The 23,445-nt window shown below is 34.6% G+C and overlaps 1 long non-coding RNA gene across 1 annotated transcript; it reads left to right on the top strand.

Annotated features, from left to right (window-relative positions):
• Positions 1 to 253: 253 nt before the first annotated feature.
• LOC116412117 lies at positions 254 to 22,982 on the top strand. The gene is made up of 3 exons (XR_004223563.1): positions 254 to 330; positions 22,317 to 22,493; positions 22,882 to 22,982. It is a non-coding gene; the product is annotated as an uncharacterized LOC116412117 (long non-coding RNA).
• Positions 22,983 to 23,445: the final 463 nt, after the last annotated feature.

Genomic DNA, 23,445 nt, shown 5'->3' with positions numbered 1-23,445 from the left:
GGATTTACATCAATCTACAACATGGTCTTAGGGCTGACATCAGTGGGAAGTAGCCTATAAATGTTTACTATATGCATAGTGTGAACTGGTAACAGGAAACAAGTTTGAAGGGAGATATATTTCCCCTAGGTTCATGTCCTACTCCCTTGTGTATAGTGGTCCTGAGTGGGTTAATTCCCAAAGTAAGTCTCACCTGTGAAATAATTAGCATGCTAGATAAATCTGCTAGCAGCCCCAGAGAGATAGAGTTGCCAGACTTATTGAGAACTGAAACCTGAGAGGAAGGGTCTGTGCCTGGGTGGAACAGCCAACAAAAATCAATCTCTGAAGGTACAGTGACTCTGTGGAGTTGTATTTTGTGTGTTTGGCCAGGAATCCCAGTAGGGGACTGATAATAGAGATGAAAAGTACCCTGTGTAGTAGTTTTGTTTCGTTTTATTTTGTTTATGCTCCTGCATGGACTTTTCCATGCTACAGATTTGTCTGTACATCTGATGTCGCGCACAATAGATAAAACCTGACACCCCATCCACAACCCCCAAGTTTGCTTTGTGAAGAAAGAGGGTAGTAGCCAGACCGGATCAAAGAGATTGATACGATATATTTCGATTTTTCTAAGTATTGTCATGCAGGTCAAAAGTACAGATTTGGTTCATAGGATTTAATAAGGCTTTGACTTCGGTGAAAATTTGCAATGGAAAGCTGAGATTTGGTATAAATGGGAATATTAAACAGGAATCAGTAGATGCCTCAAATATCAAAAATCAATTGTACAGTAAATGCTCTTCAAAGTAAGGTCTGCATATTTGTAGAGGACACAAAAATGTGGAATAAAAGCTCAACATATTTTAACTACATAAATATGTAAGCTGTAGCAGAAAAACATGGTTGATAAGGTTTGGTTGGGCTCATCGGGGCAGTAGCCCATGGCACTCAATCACATTTTTCCCTTCCTCTGGCTGCAGAACAAAGCTAATTACTTATGGGCTGCTATGTATTACTGCCCAGGTTCAATTTGCCCCCTGTTAGAAAAAGAGCCTGAGTGTGTCTAAATGCAAAGTAGGCAACAAAATGTTATCTAGTAGACAGATTGTAAAAAAATATGTATAAGGTCTCATTTGTGAATGCAAGGCCAAGTGCAAAGTTCTAGAATGGATGCAAAAACAGAAAATTCAACTTGTTTCGTAAAGAAAAAAGAAAAAAAAATGCAAGAACATGCTTCAGTACCAATGAATAAAGTACAATTATAGATTTAAGATAAGGAGACATGTTTAGTATTTGATAATTACTTAGTTAAAAAGATAGGGAACTTTAATTTTTAATTATAAATTCATTGTTTCAATTGTAAACTGTAATGTAAATGAGATTAATATCTGTACAGTCATGGAGTTGATGGTACTTATGCACAGAAAGTAAATATGGGCTTGAATCTGTTTAAATAAACAACTTCATGAAATAAATTTCAGTTTCGCAAAACAATTCACCAATGGTGCAATGCGGGAATTCGCTGCAAAATCCATGCCTGGTGAAAAAATTATTAATCATTTCATATGTCATTGTATATATATATATACAAATATGTATTACTTCTTTGACATAAGAAAGCTTATCATCTGCTTAAGTTTGCACTTTTAGTAAATAGTAAATATATTAAGGAACTCACCTCATTTATTGTTACCAACTGGTATCAGCATTTTGGGGGGGCACACCCTCCCTTTTTTAGAAAATGTTGATACATTGTGGTAACAATAAATGGGATAAATTCCCCAACTGCAATGTGTGTGGCCCCATTTTAATGTCTACATTGCTATGAGGACCCTGCTGGTCAAACGGAAGGACTGCATCACCAGTGCAATAAGTGGTCTAAATTACAGGTGTGCGGGGAAGGTACTGTATTCAAATATATTAGGACCATTGTATAAATCAAGAAAAAACAAACCTGTCCAACTCAGACCAAAAAAGAACATTTTTTCTAAGCAAATCTCAAGAAAAAAAGTAGATAATTAAAATCCAAGTTCGTATCTGTCAAGGGATTTGAAAAAAAAATAATAATGGTGATAAAAGAGCCAAGGACTTGTGAAATTCTTAGGAGGTAAATTACAATGCAGGTTGAAAAACTATTCCACTTATTTATTTTAGAAACCTTTAAAACATACTTTATTAGTTGCTCAATGTATGCAAGTCTTTTAATCAGAGGTTGTTTGTGTTTTTTAAGTTCCCATTGGAAGTCCAACTTTTGGTTAGAGCCCCACTGGCTTAAAACAAGCGAATCAGTCATTCAAACATAATTGCAAGAATATTTCAGGTGTTTTTAAAATAGGCATTCAATACGCTTTTTGTTATCAATTTTAGTACTTCAAAATGATGTGTTCTATATGTACTTGCCTTAAATAATTCAGCAGCTCAAAGGCTATTTATCGTTTTAGACCTTAAGATTAGTGATGAGCAAATTTTTTTGGCAGGCATGGTTTTGCAGCGAATTTCTGCATTTCGCAATTGGCGAACCATTTGCGCAAAACTTCCGTGAAAATTTGCAGCGGTAAAATTCGTTGTGTGTCAAAAAAAATACAGGGGCAACAAAAAAAGACGCGGGCGGCAAATGCATTTTTGTGGATTTTCTGCTTTTTCGCAAATTTTTCGCTCATATAGCATAGGTTATGTGCATTTCCATACATTGCTGGGTTTTCATTAAGCAGAAAATGAATATAACCTATGACCTATTTGTTACATTTAGAACTGTACTAAGTAGACATGAATGTATCAACAGAGATTCAATGTGCAATATAAGGTGCAAATTGATGCGAATAACCTGCAAATTAGAAAAAATATATTGTTGGCCAATGTATGTTCCACAGATCACCACTATTCCTAATTACATAAAAAAATTATTAAGATATATCTAAGTGGCTGTTCTGAAATACTAAATATTTTTAACATTTGATGATTATTAAATTTCTGTCCTGAAATAAATTTGTTGCACTTGCAGCTGTTTCTTAAATTATTTAAATCAATAATTCTGAATAGTTTCTGCACACATAATTATTATTATGTATAAGTTAATGTAGTAGCACCTAATATTGCCCATCCCTATACCTTGTGCCTTAACCCCCCCTTGTAATCTCTTTTAGGTATGCCCCTTTTTACCTCTTGTATTGGTTATTGGATGTTTTCTAGGTTTTCTTGTATGTTTAATGTATACACCCATTTATTGTACAGTGCTGATTATTATTATTATTCGTACTGTGCCATGGAGCAACAAAACACCTAATGATTGCATTTGTTAGTTGGTTTCAACACAGTATTATATCATGAACCATAGATGTTATCTGTTTAGTATTTAGACTGATGGAAAATTGATTGGGTAAAACTTATTCTTGTTATGGATTGCTGAAGGGACGTCCATATGTACAATGAGTCAGACTAAGAGCTAGGGTAAACTATATAAAATTTACAACACATAGGCCTCAAATGTCTATTTTATTGTTTTTACAAAAGCAGCAACAGAATTGTATTTGCTGATTGATATAAAAATTCTAAATCTGTTCACTTTTAATAATGTTAAATAAAGAACGGTTCAGTTTTGACTTTGTTGACAACATTTTAGCAATCTCCTAGTGAGGGTGAAAATTTGCAGCATTGCTTGCAATCTAATACTCTCATACTGTTTATTAAGTGTTTGTAACAAGTGCCACATATATTTCACACATCTTCTATTGAGTGTCTATAGTGATCCGAGTAATGACCAGAGTAATGAAGGTTGGAAGCTAATGTAATTTTCTGAACACAGTTAATCTATATCAAATGCTAAGGTAAATTAGAATAGCTTGCAATACTATCTGCTATGTCATTGTAAATAATAAATCAGGTTATTTTAAACAGTGCAACAAATGCTTTACATTTTAATTAAATTCACTAAGAATTATTAAACATATTAGCTTTAACAGACAAGCAGTGTAAATCCAGTGTGATCAGTGAGAGTCATACAGATGACATTTTTTGTGTATTTTATTTCATTGATTAATGCCTACAATCTTGTACCAAATATTATTTCATCTTCAGAGAAATTACTAATTTGATTAAGTTCAACGTAGAAGGGAATCAAAGCAATTAAAATGAGGTAAAAAGTGCAAGTGCCTTTTCACACATATTTTCAAAAAAGTAATCTATTTATTTTTGTACAAATTTTGTACATTTGTGGGTTTTCTTCCACAATCCAAACCCCCCTCCCCCCCAGGTGAATTGGCTTCTAATGAAAGTAACCCTGGTGTATTTGTGAAGTGTGATAGGAACCTTTGACTGTAAGCTCCATTGGTACATTGATAATGTTTATGATGTTGATAGCACTGTGCAATATTATATACAATTAATCAGAAGTATTAAACATTAACTGTGGCTATACATAATTGTTTTTACAATTATTAACTGCATCTCATCTGCTTTGGAGTCATTGGGCATTTTTTCTGATGTGTTTTTTGGCAGCGAAAAATTTCATGGGAAAATTTTGCTGTGGTTTACCAAAATTTTGCAGCAAATTCATGTTTACCAAAAGCTTTCAGTCATCACTAGTACAGACCTTAGCAGCTAGAGAAAGGGTAGAGAGGGATCATCCCATGTGATAAACAAGTACATTTAACGTCTAAGGTTTAAAATGCAGAGCTACAGAGCCAGACCTTTTTCACTCTTGTTTTTTTCTCTTAGCGTTTTCCACTTTTTTTTTTTAATGTGGGATGTATTTTTGGTTTTATTCATATTTGGGTCACAATTACAATGTGTTTTGACAAGCAGGTATAACATTCATTGTGGGCATAACATTTAACAAGGGAAAATCCCTAGAAAAATGGAGATTTATGCTTAGGCCATGAAATATACAAGAGAAAGCTGTGAAACAAGAATATGAATATGAATAGATAAACGGAGAATAAAAAGCAGGAAACAACATCTGGAAAGACTAGAAACAGAGAAAAAGTGAAATAAAACAAAATGATAAAGGAAAAAAGGAGGCTTTAAAGTAGGAAAGAAAAGAAAAGACAAGTGAACGAATGAGACGATTTGCAACACAATGCAATTAATTAAGACAAATGTCTTGTTAGAGTTGAAATTGGGCCCCATCCCTACAAAAATGAAAACCAAAGTAAAGAAATATAAGAAAGATACTCAATTTCCTTACATTTCCTTTAACTTTTACTTCTTGTACGAAACCGCTGTTTTCATAAATGTACTCTTAATTTATACAAACTTCCCTTTAAAGAACCTCATTTTATTTCTAGAGATAAAATGACTAAAATTAACCAATAGATATATTTAATTTTGCCTCCATTGATTTCTTTCTGTGTGATTTGAGATTTATTGCCAATTAAAGATGAATGAAAAATAATGAATATTGGGAGTTTATCTTGAGTTATGCTGCCAAGAACCGTTTTGATTTTTTTTAATGAAGTTTGTCAGAAACCCTTAGGAATGTAAGGATTCATTACATGGTCTTACATCCTACAAGGGATGCCCTGAATCCACTATTTCAAGATTCCGCCAAATCCCAAATCTTTCCTGAAGTATTCAGGCAAATTGCCAACTGAATCAGAACCCAATTTGAATATGAAAATTAGGGCACAGAAGGATTAAAAAGAATAAAAAATGTATAGATTTCCGTGTTTGGGTGACCAAAAGTCACATAATTGTATGGGTTCATATACAGTTCAGCCAGCTAAATCCTGCTGAAAGTAGCTGGAATTTATCTGACCCTAAACCAAATCCAGGATTTGATGCTTCCCTACTTCCATCTATTGCATTTATCATTAAACACTAATGAGCAACAGCAAAAAGTTGCAAACATATGTCATTTTTGCACTTGACAGAGACTGAAAAGTCATGTACAAAGCATGGTGCATGGACAAAATGCTTCTTATATTTTGCACCCTGCCCTAAAGCACTCCCAAAGTGCTTTTTGTACTTTGCACCTTCCTGTGAGTGCAGCACTGCCTGCATTTTGCAATGATGTATTTATTGTGATTATTACCTTGCTTGACCCCTAGCTTGCTTGTCATTCAGTTTTGCACCCCTTATTGCTTTTGTGCTTAGAGAAATACTATATGAGGCAATTTTTAAATCAATAAAATACATTTATTGTTGGCTAAAAACAACATGACATAGTGCATTTTGTGATTAGCTGAAGGCTTCTAGCAGGGTCCTGTGTCCCCAACTGCCTTCTTGAGTTAGTTATATATATTATATTACAAGGACAGCGTGAAAACAAGATATTAAAGAGGCATAATGTCATTGTGAGAGCAAGGGATAGAGACAAAAGAAAAGTCTTGGAGATCAGTCTGCAGAAACAGATAACCAGCACTAAGCTCACCAGATGAAGCTTAAAAAGCTTTATTATGCAAAAAAACTGTGGTCCAATGTTTAGGTCACCAATAGTGACCTTTTTCTAGGACAACAATACCTGGGTGGTCCCACTGGTGGTTCTACACTAGGGATCCCCAACCTTTTATACCTGTGAGTCACATTCCATTGGAAAAAGGTTTGGAGAGCAACACGAGTATGAAACAACTTCCTGAAGGTACCAATGAGAGTTTAAATTGACTATTTGATAGCCTCTATGTTGACTGGAAGCCTACAGAATGCTCTGTTTGGAAATTACACTGGGTTTTTATGCAACCAAAACTTGCCTTCTAAACCAAAATTCAAAAATAAGCACCTGTTTTGAGGCCACTGGAAGTGACATCCAAAGGGTTGGGGAGCAACATGTTACTCACAAGCCACTGGTTGGGGATCACTGCTCTTGACTCACTGACTCACTGACTTCATTGCTTTCCATGAAGTGTATTTTCTTCTGCCGTTTCATAAAATAATTTATGTGGCATTAAACATTTTCTTAATTGAATTATCAAATTCTGTTTTCAAACAGGAACTGTGTATTTGGTGACTCACTAATTGTTGAGGTTTTAAATGTGCCCCTCGCTGTGTATCATGTTTTCATTGTTTTAACATTTATAAATGCTTTGAATTAAGCCCCTTTCAGCACAAATACAATGAGAAGCACAGATTTTAACATTGCTAAAATATTTTAGTGAAACAAATTCTCTCACGTCAAGCTATTCAGGGACAGTAGCATATAACCTCAAAATATTTTTCATGATATTATTTCTAATCTGTGCTTTATCAACATTACAGCCTCAATGTTGAATACAACTTGCAGCATGTGTGTTTTTGCCAACTTGCATCTTATAGTGACATATTTGCTAAGTTTGAAGTGTAAGTTTAATGCAAAATATAGTAATCACACAATTTATCCAGGTGTAATAACGCAACCATTCTCATTAGCGTATCAAGGAAATATCACTAGGCATATTATAACACAGGATTACTTCCTTTCACTTTTTAAATAGAGAGAATGTGTCTAGAATAGCACAACACGTTCAAAGTGGTAGAATTTGCACGTGTGTCTATGTTTCTGTGGGGCACATTTACTAAAATTTGTTTTTTTTCTGACCTTGAATAGTGATGAGCAAATCTGTCCCTTTTCGCTTTGCCATAAAATTCACGAAACGGCAAGAAAATTTGCGAAACGGTGAAAAATTTGCGAAACACATTTTTTTTGTCACCCGCGTCTTTTTTGTCACCCGTGCCCGCGTCTTTCTTTTGTCGCCCGTGCCCAATTTGACGTGACCGCGCCTTTTTTTATGCCACCGTGCCTGATTTGACGTGCAAATTTTTTTGATGTGTGACTAAATTTTCCAATGGCGAACTGTGGAAATTCCCTGTGAATCCATGCTTGTCGAAAAAATTCGCTCATCACTAGCCTTGAAAGCCATATAAACTCAACATGGTATAAATTTAAATTAAACTCGACCATTGATGTATTTATAAAACGTCACGATAAATGCTCGAATCGTTCGAACAAACATTTCGAGTTTACATAAAAAATCCCAAATTTTTTGAGTTGAAAGCATTGTTAAAACTCGAAAAAATTGAGTTTAAACAGACATTTGTTTCCGGGAATCCTCTTTATTTCTCCCAAACAGGAATAGCTCTAGCAGCCATTTTAGAAGCATTGGCACTCTTGGAAAACAATAATGTGTTTAAGTTTCTCTTTAAAGTGGGTGAAACTGAAAACAATGATAGGATTAACTCCCTTTAAAAACTGTGAAATAGAAAACAATGAGGGGATTAATTTCCCCATAAACTGGGTGAAACTGAAAACAATGTGGGGATTAAGTTCCCCTTGAACTGGGTGAAACTGAAAACAATGAGGGGATCAAGTTCCCCTTGAACAGGTTGAAAATAGCAACGTCCAAATTTTGGACAAAGAAGACTGCTGGTTTGAAAGAGGTGTAAAAGAGGCCATTCGTGTTAAAGTGGATAAACCATCCCTAAACAGAGGTGGGGGCCTTCGACACCATCTGTCTGCTACATACAATGCTGTTCTAACATCTGTACCCAGGCAGTTTCAGAACTCTTTACACATCCATTCATGCAACGCTAACAAGTAACACCTGTTTCGATGAGTTGCACGATACTTTGGTAATCCTTTCAAAGTAACTCCACAGCATTCACACCTCTGTGAGTTTCAGGCGTCACCTCTCTGAAGAGTTACAAAGTGCCATTGTTATTGGATTAGTGGAAGAGTATATACTGTATGCTGATGACTTCCCATACCAGTCAGGTGAACTGAAGAAGCTGCTTGGATGAGTAATGAAACGTCTTCAATGATTATTTAACAAGTCCAGTTGCTTTAGATTTATTTATACAGGTATGGAATCCGTTATCCAGAAACCCGTTATCCAGAAAGTTCCGAATTACGAAAAGGCCATCTGCCATAGACTCCATTATAAGCAAATAATTCTAATTTTTGAAAATTATTTTCTTTTTCTCTGTAATAATAAAATAGTACCTTGTACTTGATCCCAACTAAGATATAATAAATCCTTATTGGAGGCAAAACAAACCTATTGGTTTATTCAATATTTAAATGATTTTTAGCAGACTAAAGGAATAGGGATTCAAATTACGGAAAGATCCCATATCCGGAAAACCCCAGGTCCTAAAGATTCTGGACAACAGGTCCCATACCTGTACTATATATACCATGACCTGGATGAATGAAAATCTTCATAGTCAATGAGGGATTTACTTGTCCTTAAAAATGTATCAAGGACAAGCTGTCACTGACTATTCTATTCCTCTACTATTCTAAGCTTCCATAGGACTCAATGGTACTCGACAAATCAAAGCTGTCAAATTTTCATTTTACAAAAAAAGTTAACTAAACATTAATAAATCACGAATTATGGGAGTTATTTTCAAAAAACATTTTTTTCTGGGAATAATAAGGAAAACATTGAGTTCTGGTGAACTTCTTACCACTTCTTGAAATTATCTAGAAGTAAGATAAAATCTGACTTTAACTCATAATTGCTTAGTAAATGTGCCCCCTAGCCTGCTAATTATTCCCCAGGTGAGACTACCTTGGGGAATTAACCCACTCAGGACTGCTATACATAAGGGAGTAGGAGATGAACCTAGGGGAAATATATCTTCCTTCAAACTCTTTTCCCATTACCAGTTCACAATACGAATACGTATGAGGCATTACAGAACCGCTGATTTTTTGAGTGAGGAAGCAGTAAGACATGATAATATTAATATTATCTTTTGTCTTTTTCTTCATTTTCCAGCTTTATTAATCACTAAACATTATTCAATTCTTAGCTTGGCTTTGTTACAGTTTGTCCAACCTTGGAGCATGTTGCAACAATTACTAATCTGCTTGCCTTTTCTCGATAGCATCCTGTAAAATTATTTGTGTCTCTCTCAATGTAATATTTTTCATTTTCAGATTTTAATAAGCACTGCCGATTACACCCCTGTCTTTGTTATCTCAAAATAATTATCCGCATACAGGGTCAGAAGTCAATCCCATTTTGGTAATGACATTTTTTACTTAGAAAACTATGAAATCAAATGTACTTTCAAATGAGTTTCATACCAATATGAAAATAATTCTTTAATGTCAGGAACTTGTTCTTAAAATCAGGGTTCTGTTGGACCAAGAAGCATGAACCTGCTTAACCTGGACCTGTTATCCAGAACACTTGGACCTGGGGGTTTTCAGATAAAGGTTTTAGATCACCATACCTAAGTCTACTTTAAAATTATTTAAACCTTAAATAATCGCAATATGATTGGTTTTCCTCTAATAAGAATTGATTATATCTTCGTTAGGATTAGGTACAAGGTATTGTTTTGTTATTATAGAGAAAAAAGAACTAATTTTTAACATTTTAATTACTTGATTAAAATGGAGTCTATAGAAGATGACCTTTAGATATTTTATATATTTATGGATAAGGTTTTTTTTTTATATATCTTTATCGATAACGGGTTTCCCGATAACAGATCCTTTATTCGTACACATGATTACACATGACAAAAATAAATCAGATTAGATAGGAAATGTAGGAAATGTCAAGTTAATAGGCTCAGGGTAAAAAGAATTACACTGGATAATGCAAATAGGCATTTGAAAGTTGTCAGTATTAGAGGTATCTTCCATACCTTTCCTGGGGTAAGGTTTAACATACAACTCATTAATTCAAAAGTCTTAGAGAATAAGCATGAACCCAAAATAACACTACATATAACATATAAAAGTGAACCAATTAACACATATCACTAGAACATGTTCTAGAACAATATTACGGTCAGTTACAACCGCAATGGCAGTTGAGGTTATGCCAAAATGTCTGCAATCATTTAGCAAAATTCATTAACAGTATTTGGCTCAAAAAGTGCTCCTTGTGCTTCCATACAGTTGCACTCAGTGCTGCTTGGTCCATCCGGCCTACTGGTCTCAATTGGGCATAGTGGGCATACTGATTGTTTTTCTTTCCTATAATGTTATTAACCTTGTTTCTGTAAACTCATGTAGAGAAAGGACAACAAAACAGGCAACCTAGTCACACACCATATTAGCCTTGTTTTGAAATTTATAACTGCAATCTTATTATTATTCTATAGGGTGTATATTTGGAATATGACTATTAAGTTAAAAGTAAAAGGTGCATATTCATTTTAACCCAATTTATGGGCATCCAGAAATATTCTTCTAGCAAAAGATTTTTTTTTCTATTACTTGCTACTTGGAAATATTTTATATGAAGCAAACATGCTCCTTGTAAAACTGACTAAGGTCTAATAGTGTATATATATATACAACTATTAAATTAAACCATTAAATAAAACAATCACTCTGACAATTTTAATCCACGTCACTAATTTACAGCTAATTCAGGTGATGTTTGTTCACATTAAACCTTCTGACACATGGGCAAAGAAAGTTTCAACACTAAGAAATGTGACTAGCACATCTTTTAAATGTGCTAATCACAATTCTAACAAATTTTAATGCCAGTAGCAAAAAATCTTTGTACCATATGTCAGTTAGAAGCAGTGTTTAAATGACTCATTTTCATTCTGTCCTTCTGTTATAACATTTTGATGTCTGTGAGGCAAAACTTTAAAGGGCAAGAAAATGCAAATTCGCTTGAGGATGGCCCCAGTAAATTTGATTATAAAGTTTTTTTCCTTGGGACAGTGTTCCTTTTAGGAAAAATAACTGGGGGGCAAAATGTAGAGCAGACATTATGTTTCTAACATTTCTCAGGTGTCTCTAGCCCAGAATTTGGCTCTCACATGCGCCAGTAGAGTAAAACATGAAAATGATGCTCAGCTGCACAAGTCTAACTCTGCTTAGGTACAACTACGAAAGGCAAAGAACAGAGCAGAGCTTTGATACTGTTTTCACCCGAGCAGCACGTTTGTCTTTGCACTAGAGTGATACATAACAAATTGGTACCCACAACTTAATTTGGCTTTCCTTGTCTTTTAATTATATTTTGGGACCAGTTCCCTGTTTTCAAAGAAATGTAGAATCTGCTGTATTACTTTATATTAGTTTAAATGTATGTGCTGCATGTAGCAACCCCAAAATATATCTTCTGCGTACTAATTTAAAAGCTCACATTCCAACTAATTCAAAAACACACCACCTGTTTTAAAAAAAACTGCAAAAACTATTCTCCCAAATAAAAAATGGTCAAATATGTCTTTCTACTCCAAAGTACCAAACCATAAAGCTTTTCTAAAGTTGGCAGTTTTGATGAAATTTCTAAAAATCACCTGAAATTTTCCATTTTACAGCATCTTATCTGCAATAAATCCTTATATACCAAGATCAAACAACATAAAAATGAAAACCAGGGGTTTACTAGATAGTTTGATGCCCAATGTAAATAGGTTTATATGGCATGCAGAGACCCAGAAATGAAAATAATGCATACCAATGTTCATGGTTAACACTTTGGGGCTGATTTACTAAGACACGAATTCGAATCCGAATTGGAAAAATTCCGATTGGAAAACGAATATTTTGCGACTTTTTCGTATTTTTTGCGATTTTTTTCGGCGCCTTTACGACTTTTCGGAAATTGTCGCGACTCTTTCGTTACCAATTAGATTTTCGTGAAAAAACGTGAGTTTTTCGTAGCCATTACGATTCGCTCGTATCTTGTCGCGACTTTTTCGTATTGAGCGCTCGTAAGCGGCGGCCGAAACTTTCAGACTTAGCATGATTTTGGAAGCCTCCCATAGGACTCAATGACACCCTGCAGCTCCAACCTGGCCCAAGAAAAGTCACCATACTGAAGCTTGAATGAATCCGAACGCTACGAAAAAATCACAACATTTTGCGCAACTTTCGAAATGGCTACGAAAAAGGCGCGACTTTTCGCGTAAGTTTTAACGGCAGATTTTGTGCAACATTCGGATGGCAACGAAAAAGTTGTGATAATTTTCCGAAAAAATCGCCAAATACCGATCATTACGAAAAAAACGCAATCGGACGCATTCGGCCGGTTCGTGAGTAAGTAAATGGGCCCCTTTGTCTACTGCAAAATAAGCAACCTAAATACATGTCATGCATCATACAAGCCCCCAGGGGTATGTGGACATATATTTTTAGAAAGTACACATTCTGACAAATACAAAATGAGTAAATACTTCTTTCTACTTTAAACTATGAAACTGCATTTTTGAAAATCATCTAAAAATATTGTAATTTGCTGCATTTATCTCACATGATTTCTTACATACAAAGATAAAGTATGTAGCCTGTAGGCATCCAAAAATGAAAATAATGCATATGAATTTTCTAAGCTGGTCATTCAGTTTCTTCAAACCAAGCACACTGCCTGCATATTATGTGTCATAAGACCCTCTAAAAGCACAAAGAACCCAGAGAGTTATACATTTTTTTTTAAAGTACACATTCCAACAAATCCAAAATAGGTTAAACATTTATTTCAACTCCAAACCATTTCTGGAAAAAAAAAATAATAATTTGCAATTTGCTGAATTTATATTCACAATAACTTACACAATCACCCTAATTCTAATTCTGAACACCAGATGTCTACTAAACAGTTTTATTTACAGATTTACCAAATTATTTAGCCTGTAGGGCCTAAAATTGAAATAGTGCATGTGACTTTTCTCAACTGCCAATTCAGCTGCTGTAAACAAAGCCCCCTGTCCCCTAACAGTACAAAGACCACAGAAACTGCAAAACTATGCTAAATAATACATAATGAACAATAATGTAGGGCTAAAAATGCAGTAAAGTCACAAAAATCAAATAATTCAAATCAATAAAATAACATAATAACTGATTTAATAGCATGATACGTGTCCAAAATAACTGATCCAATAGTCAAATTGACAAATATACTGCTTTTAGGCTAAAAACAAAATACATAATTGTAAAAATAATAAATAAAAAAGGAGACTTTTTTTGTGAGTGCATGTGTGTACACTCCTAAAAGTTGTTTGGCAGTATGTATACATGTATTAGAGTAAGTAAGTGTGCAAAAGCATGAAAAAGAAAAAAAGCCAAAAAAGCAAACTTTTCCAAAATGTGTGTTGTGTGTAATTGTGTAAATAAAGGTAGGGGCAGGGAATCCACTGTCATCTCAGGATGGGTTTGTGGAGGTGCATGGGTTATGCTGGGGTGGGGGGGGGGGTAATGCAGTAGAGGCCCAAAGTATCCAAGTGTCTGCTGTTTGGGGGTTGGTCCTGTGATAATTGCATGGGACAGACTTCACTAGTCTTAGGAGTAGGAATAAAAGTTCTGAGAGTGAGCCCATAGTTTAGGGTTTTCTGGTAGGCCCCTGCCATCTCAGTCTGGCACTTTGTATATGCAAGGATATATGACACTAGATAAGGAGAGGTTGCTTAAAAGTTGGTTTGAGTTAGATTGCTGATTGCTGTATGGTTGAAGAAGATAAAAAGCAAGGTAGAAACAATTGTTCAGATTCAACTCTATGAAAAAAATACTTATAGACAAAATTTAATTTGAGAAGGAAAAACTTTTCTCCTATTTCAGTTCCAGTTTTTTTTCCCATAGACTTCAATAGAGTTTTCATCTAATAAAGATATGTTTTTCTGAACTGAATTTCATCTCAAATTGAATCTCATCCATAAGTTTTCACATGAAAAACCTGTTTCTCCCTGAATTGAATCTGGCCCCATATGTTTATTTTAAAAACCTAAAGGATTACTATTACTTCAACATTTTGTTTTTAAAAAACATTTGTTTTGTGTTATAACATCTTTATAAAATGATTTATTTTATGAAAAAGCCATAGTTAATTTGCTACCTTTCCCTAGAGAGCATTCTTTTTGGAAAGTAATTACTCATCGATAGGAAAGCACTTACTAAAACTTTTAAAAAATATTATTGCCAGTATTTTCTACTTTACTTAACATTGCACAAAGTTTTTTTTAAGAGAAATATGAATTTCTTTTGTAATGATTGTGTCCTTTAGTTATAGCTTTTCCTTGCTTTGTTAAACTATATGCTATAACTTAACAAAGAAGTAGGCTAAAAATGATGTACACTATGTTTTGGGCTTCAGTACCAGCTGAAGGCAACCACAACCCTTTAACAGCAAAGATCTGTGCCTATAAGGGCAAGGTCACATGGTGCATTTTTACGTTGCGTTCTTCAGAGATGTCTTCCTCCAAGGCTTTTTGTTTTTATACAGAACGTCATAACATCCTTACAGACGCCATTATGAACACACGTAACAGCAGAAATGTGGGGTAAGAGAAAAAAACAGAAATACATGTTGGGAAAACAACACTGCAAGCTGAAAAATGCACATTATCATACTTGTGTGTTTTATTTGGTGTATTTACGCTCAACATCGTTTTTTTAAAAATGCGTCTTGTGACCTCCCCTAAAATGCCTCAGTAGCTCCCCATCTTCTTTTCTGTTATTATTATTTTCTGTTGATTTACTGCACATGCTCTGTGCTGCTGTCACTTACTGAGCTTAGGGACCGACTCACAATATACTGTATACTGTATATAGGGGGAGATTTACTAATCCACGAACGGTCCGAAGGCGTTTTTCATAATGATCGGTATTTTTGCGACTTTTTTGTCGCCGTCACTACTTTTTCATATGTCCCACATTTTTTTCGTCGCCGTTGTGACTTTTTTTGTATATTTTCCGCTACGTTTTCGTCGCCGTCGCGAAAAAATTGGATTGGTTTTTCCGCTGTTTACTATCGCTCAATATGAAAAAATTGCGCCAGCGACGAAAAAGTCACGCAACATACGATAAAGCCGCAACGGTGATGAAAAAGTCGCGACAAATACGAAAAATCACGTAAAAAAATTGTCGCCCGCAGCAAAAGACTTTGTTGGGCGTGTTAAAAAAATGACATGCATCATGTGCATGCCGTGCGCAACAATTTTTATTGACGCGCAACATTTTCCTCCATTTCTTGAAGCTTTTAAAACATTCACAAATTTTTGGGTGAAGCGAAACTGGATGTGCTATCTTATACAAGGTTAAAAATCTAAAACATAAAAGTAAACATATATTATAGAAATATGAGTTTCACATTAAAAATCAGCTCATGGCGGGATGTTTTTAGTCTAGTGATGACTCTTAACTTCAAAACATCAGCACTTACTGTACTTTCTGAATGTTCTGTTCTTGTTCAGGAAGCCATTGCATTATAAGATATTATACTGTTCCTGAGAAGCATTAAAAATTATGTCTCTGTCATCTTTTACTTGCTTTTCAGTTTGCATTATAATTATTCATAACCATGACAAATGTAATAGATTCAATATACAAAGCATTATATATAAAGCAAAGTGAATGTTACTTACTGTAGCTGATAGGAAATCATTAGAATCTCTTTGAATTTGGCAATATATTACTACTGACAGTTTTCATACAGTAGATGGGATTCCTGGCAATGTGACAAATATTGTTTCTGAAATGAAACATGAGCAATGGAATATTATACCTAATAAATATGTGAAATAAGCATTTTGAAATTAAAAAGAAACCTGAAAATGAACATTGTTTACTTAAACATTATTAGAAATTTCTAAAATTTCTAAAAGTCTGGATTTAATCCATTTCATTTTTCAATGAAATACAATTTATTAAATTGTCCTTAGGTTCTGTTCTACATATTCCTTATCTGTGCTTTTCTGTGAGTGGCATGACACTAAAACACACAATTTTAAAGTAACCTTTTAAAATATGTCCCAGAAATTTAAAGAGTGGAATGTTGTATAAAATTTGTACAGCAGTGTTAATTAAATTTGCTTATCAGTCACTTAATTGGAAATGAGGAATGGCAGAGGGAGGTACCTGAATGGGACAATAGAGTTTAACAGTACACTTCATTTCCTGCCCAGTGGGTTATTGGTTTTCTTACCTATGACCTTCTGAGCATACCTGCTTCCATTTTATTGACATTCCAATTACTGAAATATAAAAAAAGGGTTTTATGTCTAGTGATGAGCAAATTTTTTTGTCAGGCTTGGATTTGCAGCAAATTTTTTGCCATTGGTGCATTGTTTCACAAAACTTCAGCGTCAAAATTTGTGTCAAAAAAGAGGCGTGGTCCTGACAAACACGTTTTCCTAATTTTTTTTGTTGTTTTGTGAATTTTCCTGTCGTTTCACGGATTTTCCAGAGAATCGAAACGGGACAGATTCGCTCATCACTATTTATGTCCCATTTAAGGGTAGTCAGGGCCATATCTACCATATATAAGAATTTAAAGCCCATGGCTAGGGCAGTAGCTTTAGGATGCAGTTCTCAGGAGTCTATATGGTATTTAAAAAATTCACAGAAAAGATATTTCTCAGTGCACTAGTGGATACCTTCTTTAGCAATTACAAAATAACATAAGCTGAGCATCCAGAATCAAAATAAATGTAAGCATTCAAAAATCCAAAAACCTCTAAAGTTTCAAAGAAAAGAAGGATCCTTCTAGGGAAGGGAAGAGACATCTGCCATTGACAAGTTTAAGCTGGTGAATTGTCAGATTCGGATTTTTAGCCATTTTGTTGCATAGTAAATCTTATCCCAATGTTCTGAAGATCTCTAAGAGCTAATTACATTAATAATGACTGAGGATTTGTTCCCATTAATTGTAAATTGTAAAGTGAGTATGAACACATACCATCTAATAGATTTTATTTTCACTTTAATTAAAGTTGTCACTGATAAATAAACTGCACAACATTTATTCCAAACAAATATTCATTTTGACATAAGAGAGATTTGTGTATCACACACTGGATGCAATAGTCGAGGACTGACTCAACTGACAGCACCACAGAATTTTAAAGACACTAAAATTAGCTATGGCTGACACCAACTGATAAACAGGCATTTAAAAATGGGAATTTAAATATTATCAGTTTTAAAATAAGAGATGAAAGCTGTGGTTCAGAAACGGTAGACAAACAATGGAAATTTGTCATTTCCATTGTTTGTTTGCGGTAAACTCCCTCTGCTGGCCGTTTCTTGTATTTGAAGGAAACCATGTTCAAAGCCAACTATACCTCTAGCATGTGACGCAGGACAGTGCCTTGTGGGAGTTAAGACTCAATTTTGTAGCCCATGCTGAGTAAGAAGCACACAGTTTTCCACTCTCCCCCTATAGTAGCAGAGATGGTAAGCTAATAAACTTGAATCTGTATTAAACCATTAATACAACTGTCAGCAGCTCAGAGACATTATTGCAAACACATTTGTGCCAGCTGTGTTTTATGTAGCAACTGTTTAGCCTGTACATGTTCCAGTTATTGTTTGCTATGTTTATTGCAAACCATTCATTTCTATATTGCATTTTATTTCATTTTCACAGTTTAGTCTCTTTGTAATATTCCAGTAAATTCTACAGACTTCTACTCTCTGTCACTTTTATTGGAGTGAGGGGAGATTATCTGCATGTAAAAGTATACACTGCCTCAGGGTAACACTAAGGTTACCACCTTTTTTGTGATGTAATACCAACCTCTGGGTGATGGAGTAGGTTGTGATGTCACATGGGGGCTGGGAAATGGGTGGGTTAGGCAGGGAAACGGACAGGGCATGGGGGGGCTGTCCTTATAATGGGGAATCCAACAGTGAAGAGGGTCAGGGTAGGTAGGAATTTATGGGGTACTACAAATTTACTGGCAATTACAATGCTGGTGAATTTCTAATGCCGAAGAATTACCGGCTGAGTTGGTCAAATACCAGCCGGGTGGCGACCCTAGGTAACACATCGTGAGGACATTAAAAATGTTTGTAAATTAGGAGCTCCTTCTATTTCTCCTTTCCTTTTAATAAATATCGCAATGCAATTATCATATAGGATCATTTATGATCATAGAGGTTTTTGAAACCATGACTAAACTTATTTTCTCTAAAACTACAAACAGCAAGTTATATATTAAAAAAGCCTTTTAAAAAATGCAAAAAGGGCAATTTTTTGTATTGTCACACAAATTAAAGAAAGATTAGACAACTGATAAAGGAAAGCTGCCATTGACTTCTACATGACCTCAGAAACTTTTTGATGCTGCATTTTTTCTTTTGGATTTGTCACAGTTTTATTGCATGATAAATGGCAGAAAAAAAATCTGATTTTTGTGCAAAAAATGAATCATCAAAAAAAAAAAAAAACCTTTAGTAAATGTCCCCCTTAGCCTTTGATAATTCTACGACTGTATGTGTACATGGTGTGGAGGTTAGGCTTCCAATATGAGAGGGAATTCTGCCTTCTTTATTGGCAGCCTCACTTTCTGCAAACAAAGAAATTCTAAATACATAATAAATAAGATGAAGCTTTAAGCATCAGATGGAAAACCAAAATAAAACACTGTAAATCATTTGTTTTCAGATTCAACATTTAAATAAGCTGCCATAAAAAAATGTACATTTCTGGATCTGACTGTTCTTATATAATGTATTTATTATTGTTTTCAAAGTGAATATGAAAAATGTTTGTTTATGTAGCAAATACTAGGAGCTATATTAAATACAAGAAAAACAAGTATTATTTTACTTTTTTGTTAGTAAAGGGTTTTTTATTATAGGGGGCATCACATTTTGATGGACTGCCTAAAATAGGAAACAAGAGTTGGCAAAGGATTAGGGATGAGAAAAAGGATGGTTACCTATTGACAACAGAGCAAAAAATAAATGCTTTGGTAAAACGTAACAATACTTTATAATAATACAGGTATAGGACTCATTATGCAGAATGCTCGGGACCAAGGGTATTCCGGATAAGGGGTCTTTCCGTAATTTGGATCTCAATAACTTAAGTCTACTAAAAAATCAATAAAACATTAATTAAACCCAATAGGATTGTTTTGCATCCAATAAGGATTAATTATATCTTAGTTGGGATCAAATACAAGGTTCTGTTTTATTTCTACATAGAAAAAGGAAATCAGTTTTAAAATTCTGAATTATTTGATTAAAATGGAGTCTATGGGAGACGGGCATTCCGTAATTCGGAGCTTTCTGGATAACGGGTTTCCGGATAAGGGGTCCGATACCTGTATAGGCAAATGTGGTGTTTTGTCTTGAATTTCCACTAAGGGGCACATTTACTAATCCACGAACGTCCGAAAAGCATCTGAATGCGTTTTTTTCGTAATGATCAGTATTTTGCGATTTTTTCGTAAATTGCAGCGACTTTTTCGTAGCCGTTACGACTTTTTTGTAGTGTTACGACTTGCGCGAATTGGCACGACTTTTTCATAGCCGTGGCGCTGAGTACGAAAGTTTCAGATTCATTCAAGCTTCAGTATCGTGACTTTCCTTGGGCCAAGTTGGAGCTGCAGAGTGCCATTGAGTCCTATGGGAGGCTTCCAAAATCATGCAAAGTCTGAAAGGTTTGCCCGCCGTTTTGGAGCGCTCAATACGAAAAAGTCGCGAAATATACGAGCAAATCGTAACGGCTACGAAAAAGTTGCGACAATTTACGAAAAAGTCGTAACGGCGACGAAAAAATGAAAAAAATACGAAAAAGTCGCAAAATGTTCGTTTCCAATCCGAATTTTTCCCATTCGGATTCGGATTCGTGGATTAGTAAATGTGCCCTTATGTGTGGTGGAGACAGGATGATATGAATGTAGAGAGTTTCCCAGTAGGCGAGGCCAGACTGCTATGAGGACTATGGCTATGCGTACATTGTTCTTAGAGGATAAGATAAGCATAGGTATGTAATAAAATCACCTGAATCTACTCTGAGGATTGGAAGTAAACCTAGTAAAATGATTTAGTTCAACCAAGATTTAAGGCCAGTGTAGTGCTTGTCTTAAGCCATGTAGAACCCTTAGACTGTATGGTGAGGTCATAGTAACAGATTATTGTCAAGGAAAAGATGGACAATAGTGATTCTCATGAGAAAAGGTTTAAAGTTGGTATACTGTCTTAAACCAACCACTGTAAAATCAGCACAGGTTTAGATCAGGGCACCAGAAGTGTGGAAAGTAGCTGCAAAACATCCACCATTGCCCTACTCATACCAATGTGTATTATTTAGTGTGATTTTTATTCCGATGAATGAACCTCCTCTTACATTGTAAATATCTAACCATATACAATATTTAAGAATAATTAGCAATAGGGATCATTACACTGACTTCTGCTTTGATTAACAAATTGATTGCTCTGTTACATATACTGAGTCCACTTCATTAGTCAGCTTTGTTATGGTTTCATTTACATCATTTGGGTTGCATTATGTTTGGCATTTAGATCTGTGAAAAAGTATTTACAGCAGATTGTCATAATTATAGAAACTAATCATATGGCAGTTTTCTGAGCACAGATTTTAACTAAGCTATTCTATTTATATATTTCAAACAAATATAACCAAAAAACATTTATATTTGAACACAATGTAGTTGCAGTTGCAAGCACACGGAGCATTGACTTTGTGCCTGAAACAAAGAAGGAACCTTATTTTTTTGTCAGGATAATACCAATATAACGTTTATTTGCTCAATCGCATAGACTACATCCTTATGGTATTCCTTTTCAGAATGATGTATGTTGCAATATCTTTTATGAGGCTCTGCTCACTTTTCCCTTCAACAACTTAATTTTGTTATTTTTCTTGGAGGATAAGGTAGAAAGATTTGTGCTAAATAATCTTCTTTAGAGAAAAAAAAGACATTACAAAGTGCTTATTAAATACAAAGATAGCATTTGGCATTCTGTGTAGATAGTAATTAAGTTACCTTTTAAAGAAACTTTGTAAGAAGAAGAAACATATTTGCTTAACAAAATAATAATGTGAAAACAAGATGGAACAATGTTAGTCTTGTTTAGTGGTCTCTTAGCTCCTAGTAAAAGTATAAATGTCTATTGTAATTAACTACATAATTAACAATAACACCAATTTGTATCTAAATGATATATTTATTTGCCCCAGGACATGAGTAAAAAAAAATTTATGTTCCATTAGAGGTTTATGGACAATGCCTAAGATACTATTTTTCAATGGGAACCCTGAGTTCCATCAGTGCAGGTGAAGGTCTGTTAGGAACAGTTGTATGACGGGACAGAGTGGAAAAGTACAAAAAGACATGGTGGTTTGTGGCAGTTTTTGCACTCCTATTAACTAGTTTAAGAGTAAAGACAGTATGCTGTATGCCAATTTTGGGTGTGGGCAATGGACAAGAAACACTCCAAGGGTGAAGCAGATGGCAGTAAAAAGGAACACTGGTGTGATAAGTAGAATACAAAAAGGTTGTCAGCTGTAAAAATAAGTTTGGGTTTTTAGGTATCGATTTTATTTTATTCCATATAAAACATTTTTATTTTAATGTTAACGTTTTGTGTTAAAAAAAATCTATGGAATACTTGTGCATTATCTGTTCATAACCATGCAAAATTATTTAATTGGAATTCTTTCTGTTATCTTAATTTCAAGGTGGTTTTGTTCCATTTTCATCAATTTCTTGAGGTCCTTTGATATCACAAGGGTCAATGATACACTGAATACTACTGGATGACTGATTTCCTGCGCAATTAAGAATGTAAAGTCTTAGGAGAAACAATTTAATCTTATGTAGTGCCTCTTGACAGCACATAAATTCAACAAAGAAAGGTAAGAGCAGCTGGTAGCTCAATTGACTTCTTCAATCGCTTCAGCTACTCCGCAGGTGACCCCGGATGAAATGTAGAAAGTTATTGAGTCGTTGTTTGCAACTGGGAAAATAAATGATCAGCTACAGTATACACAAGTGAAATAAAGTATTTCTTTGCACTTTTCTCTATAGGGAATATGATTGTGTTCAATTCACCCTAAAAGTCAATTAAATCATTTGTCATTTATTTGAATGCAGTACGTTTTTTTTCTGTCATATATAAAAAAAAAACATTCTACCAGGGTTACTTATTAAAATACTGTACAATGACAAAAAGAAATAACTTGTCTGTGGTGTAGTTCACTACATCTAAAGGGCATTTACGATTGCTTGATTTTTTCATTTCAGGTTATTTGACTGCGAAACCACCGATTTTTTTGGCAGAAAAAAAACATTTTTTTTTGCAATTTATTATACGACAAACCATAACTATTCCTAACGCAAAAATATGCCAGCTAAAACCTGTCCAGATCATGTAGAGGAAGGAGGAATTGGAAGATCTTTCTTTGCTTCATGGTTTTAGAGGTTTTCTGGGGGGGTTTTGAATTTCATGCAACAAAATGTAAAAGTCATTGTGTTTGCATTTTTTCTGGAACGTTTTTCTTTTGTACTTTTTTCAGTTTGGATTTTTTTTATAAATGACTGATATTCTTGGAAATAAGTTTAGTATGGTTTCAAAAAATACACAGAAATCTGAATCTTAATAAATCCCCCCCCCCCCCCAATTTGTAATCACCAGTAAATACTCAGATTCAATATGTGCAGCCCTAAGGATATCAATAGCTCCCTGTGTTCTAATAGGTTTAAGGCTTGCCAAGCTTGACAAGAGGACACTGTACAGGTTTGATATTTTGCTTGAACCAATGTATGACTTAAGTGCAATAAATTAATAAATTTCATCAATAACAATGC

The sequence above is a fragment of the Xenopus tropicalis genome, chromosome 7, assembly GCF_000004195.4.
Source record: "Xenopus tropicalis strain Nigerian chromosome 7, UCB_Xtro_10.0, whole genome shotgun sequence".
NCBI classification, from domain to species: domain Eukaryota; kingdom Metazoa; phylum Chordata; class Amphibia; order Anura; family Pipidae; genus Xenopus; species Xenopus tropicalis.
Note: the sequence above shows the minus strand (reverse complement) of the source record. Positions and strands in the feature narration are given on the sequence as shown.